The sequence below is a fragment of the Polypterus senegalus genome, chromosome 4 (assembly GCF_016835505.1).
Source record: "Polypterus senegalus isolate Bchr_013 chromosome 4, ASM1683550v1, whole genome shotgun sequence".
Lineage (NCBI taxonomy): Eukaryota > Metazoa > Chordata > Cladistia > Polypteriformes > Polypteridae > Polypterus > Polypterus senegalus.
This window is the reverse complement of record NC_053157.1, coordinates 239978159-239982675: the sequence shown is the minus strand read 5'-3', so window position 1 is coordinate 239982675 and position 4517 is coordinate 239978159. Positions and strand designations below refer to the sequence as shown.

The 4517-nt window shown below is 42.2% G+C and overlaps 1 pseudogene; it reads right to left on the bottom strand.

The window, feature by feature from the left end:
- Positions 1–370: 370 nt before the first annotated feature.
- LOC120528939 overlaps positions 371–4517 on the bottom strand; it is a 21520-nt pseudogene continuing 17373 nt past the window's right edge.

Sequence of the window (4517 nt, the reverse complement as noted above, 5' to 3'; positions counted from 1 at the left end):
ACTGACTGACAGGTGACATTCAGTGACACTCAGAGGACACAACAGCTGGGATGTCAGCCTAAAGGACATGTGGCAGTGAATCAACAGTGACCCCTGCTGGTCAGACTGGTATTTGTAGGTCTGAGGTGTCACCGCCCCTCACTATGACACACACACCTGATTGGCTACTCAGACCCAATAATAATGGAGACCCTGACAGCCGCACTCGCCCCACATTCTCATCCACAAATTTACTCACAGAGGTGCTGCCCCCCACCTATAGTGGAAAATTAATTTTGACCTCAAACTACAAACACAAAGACACCTGAGTTTGTGGGGACATCAAGTGACCGGTGGAGGGTACTGGTCAGTGGTCACATGTTGTCAGATGGCTGATTGTTACACTGCAGTTATAGTTAAGCCAAAACCCTGGATAGAGGGGCTCAGTGAAGGAGGTGTTGAACCTGTGCAGGAGGGTCATTGTGTGTGAGATGCTATAAAATGACAGAGAGCCAGCAGGCCAGTCCAGATACACACCTATTGTGGGGCTGTAGGGGGCGCTGATTACAGTCGTCTTGTTATTGTGACGCACAGAGTACTGGGAACGAAAACACTCCAAACACCAGGACTTGTCGTTGTATCCAAGGACGCACTCCCCTCCCCCTCCTTTCCTGCCCAGTCCTTTATATGCGACTCCAATCTTCATGACGTCTCCACTGCACTCCACCTCCCAGTAACAGCGAGTCCCAGTCAGAGCCTCTCTGCACAAAACTTGGGCACAACTGTCAAATCTGTCAGGATGATCAGGATATTCTGTCTCTGTCCTCTCACATGTCACCTTCTTGTTCCCTTCAGACAGACGGAGGAGTCTGTGTGCCGTGTTGATGTCCAGTGTGAGGGGACAGAAGTCTGAAAGGAGAGAAAAGAAAACGAGTGAGGAAATCTAGGAGTGTGTAATGGGACTGGGGGCAGAGCACAACACAGACAATTAACAAGAACCAATCAGGAGCTGCGCTGAGGAGACTCAAATAGTATAGAGCTCATCTGATTGGAAAGAATCTGTGAGGATTAAAAATTAAATCATAAAAAGACAACAACAGACAACAAATAGAAAGGCAGGCAAGTCAGTCATTTGAAAGTCATGTCAGTCGTCAGAAATTATGATAAACAACATAAGGTCACCATTGAGGTCAGAGTTCTGATGGACTGACCACACTGACCGCTGGCTTTATTAAATGACATGTTTTATTGTCACCGTCCTCCTGTTTAACTTAAAATAAATCAACTGCCACACATCACAATCACATAAATTATTTCAAAAAAAGCTGAAGTCAGCATTTACTGTTTAAATCTATCTATTATATAGTGCCTTTCCCATCTGTCATTGTCTCTCTCTTTCTTTCTTTTGTGTGTTTCCTGTCATCTCTTTTTATTATTTGACTGTCATTCTTATCCAAGGTGACTCCCATCATTTCAGATTCCATTGTTTCCTTTTCTTTTCTTTGTCCAATCAGAGCCCAGGCAGGTGAAGTGACTTGTTGAAGTCACACAGTGGTGTCAGTAGTGGGATTTGAACCCACAACCTAAGAGTTTGAACTCCAAAGTCTTCACCAACACACCACACTGCATTTTCTCCTCCGTTTAAACTCTCCTTCTGTTCAATCTGAGGTCAGCTTTACTCTGGTGGTCTCATCAGGTAGGTGGGCTACAGTCTTGTGGACCCTCAAACCTCTTGAGAATATTAGAAGCTGTGCTCACTGGAACATGAAGATCTGTGGAGGTGGTCTTGTATTCTTCACCTTGGGTTCAACAGACGGCTTTGGTGATTCACTGACTGAATCTTCAATTCTCTCTCTGAAATACGTAATATCTTCGGCAGAATCCATTTCATCGGCAGTAGTAAACATTTTTCTAATTAATTCTTGTGCTATCGATTCACCAATCAATAACTAGAGGGGGTGTTAGAGCCCACCCTCTCAACTTTGACGAGTGAAAGTGACAGTTTTATTTCAAGTTGTATTTCATGATGGTCTGGAGGAATGCTGCGGACAAAATTAAATAAATAAATAAACAAGCAACAAAAAAGATATTTCGTGTCACATTTATTTATGCTCACATTTCACAATACTATTATTTATTTGCGCATGTATTTATTTATTTATTTTATTTTGTTCAAAATATTCCTCCCTACAAGACGGCATTAGTTTACAAAATAATAAAATAAAATAAAAAACTTTACGTTTAATACTGCAGGAATCAACACATTAACGTCTTGGAATAAAGTAAAATACAGCGCATCTCTCCCCTAAGGTCAACAGTGCACAGACTTAACAATATATTCATTCGCAAACAGCAAACATACCATAATAGCGCTTTTCTATACTTGAACTGACCGTCAACATAAGTTGCAACTTAACTAAGATGTTAAGTTACAGTGAACGCTGCAAAAAAAGGAAAAGACTTACTTTGTCAGTAACGCACAACACACAGTTACAAAAGGTAACAGCAAACTGTAACTTGAAAAACGCAAACAAGCAGGAAGAGACTGTGAGCGCGTTACAATTCAGGAACAAAACGCTGTGCATGCGCAGTAGTCTTGTGGGGCGTGTCTTGCCGAGGTTCAGCATAAAGCAGTGAATTTTGTACAGTGTCTTTTGTGCTCGTTAGTCTACACTCAGTAACCCATAATGACAAAGTGAGCGCAGGTCTTCAGGAAGGTCTCCTCATTTATTACAAATCAAAACTGAAACTTCTCCTTCCTAGAAGTATTCAGACACTTACTTCAGGTCTTTGTGGAAGCGCTTTTGGTGGTCTTCATAACTCAGTTTCATTTCAAGCTTTACACTCCTGGATTTGGCCAGTTGATCCCAATCTTCCTGGCAGATCCTCTCAAACTGTGTTAGATTTCAAGGTAAGCATCTGTGAACTGCCATCTTCAGGTCTCTCCTGTTCTGTGGGGACTCAGTCTGGTCACGCAAGGACACTCAAACTTGCCACAAAGCCACTCCAGAGTTGTCTTGGCTCTAGTCTTCAGGTAACTGATCCATCGCCCAGTCTGAGGTCACAGGTTTTCTTTAAGGTCCTGTCTCTATTTGACTGCACTTCCACTTCCCTCAGTTCTGACCTGTCACTCTGTCCACATAGCCTGATGCTGTCACCACCATCTTCAATCTGGAGATGGCATTAAGCAGGTAGTGAGCAGTGCCTCTTCAGTGACACCACTATAAAATGTCACCAGAAGTGGGTGTTCATTACAGATCTGTGACTGAGGAAGACGGAGCTCAGACTCACAAGTGACTTTAACTTGACAGCCTTTGATTGCAGCAGACGTCATCATTGTGCTCTGTCTCTGTGCTTTTTATTTCATCTTCATCATTAAACGGGGTATTTCAGGGTGGTACCCCAACTCTTTGTGCCCACTCTCTCTGCTTATTTTCACAATACACACATACAGTATATGTCTAATGTGGTGGACGGCTGTGATGGACCCTGTACTCTTGGCTGCTTGACCTTAGTTTGTGTTTAAACAAATCGCTGTCTTTATGTGTAAACGTACATAATTCAAAATTTATAAAGTGTGTTTTACTCTGAGGCTGCACTCACAAAAATGTTCAGGTGGTCCTCAAGTAGTCAGAGTTCTGACGCAGTCCTCCAATTTGTTTATCTTCACCACTGAAATATGTCAAATAAAATGCTTTTGGTGTGTAAACTCCTTTTAAATGTCGGTGGGAGACACGACTTCTGAGCAAACAACAGCAGGAATATAAAACACGAGAGCCCATGGGGAGCACAGCTGAAAATGATGAACGTGAACTTTTAACGTGGACTCCATCCAGCAGAATGTAATGGACAGCGAAGATAGCAGGAGCAGATTGAGATTTTCTGATGTTATAAAGCACTGACGCTGAGCTCAATTTGATTCCATTAACGTCTTCTCTGTTCTCAAATAAGCAATTCAATTGTGCTCTGAGCCGGCTTAGCCATTTAAAACACATTTCTGTTCATTAATCTTAAGGTGAGGAAAGCAAAGGAAATAAAAAGAATCCCAAAGTTAAGTGAAAAAAGGACTTTTAGGAGAGTATATGGAAAAAGTATAAGGAGTGTAACATTTCAAGTTAAAATTCTAAAACATCTGATTAAACTCAGCTGATTATTTAGAGAGTTTGTTATCAATCAGCTAATGACTGTGAAAGGCGCTATATAGTAAAAAACAATAAACAGCAAAGGATGGCAGATAAATGTTAAAGAGCAGGCCTTCTTCAGGGTCCTCTTATTGTCACTCTGATCCTCCTAATGGACTTCAATAACAAACACAATGTCACCAGACGCTGTACCTGATAGAGTCCTTGTCATGATGTCCCACTGGCTGATCTTCTCCAGACTCTTTGTCAGATCTGACAGCTCCTTTCTCAGGTCCTCACATGAGAAATCAGTGGTGACAGTGAAGCTCAGCGAGTCTCCATCTGCAGGAAGGACACAGCGAGAGGAGAAATTCTGAATCAGGAGAGAAGAGGGGACAAGATTTCAGAAATTAGACA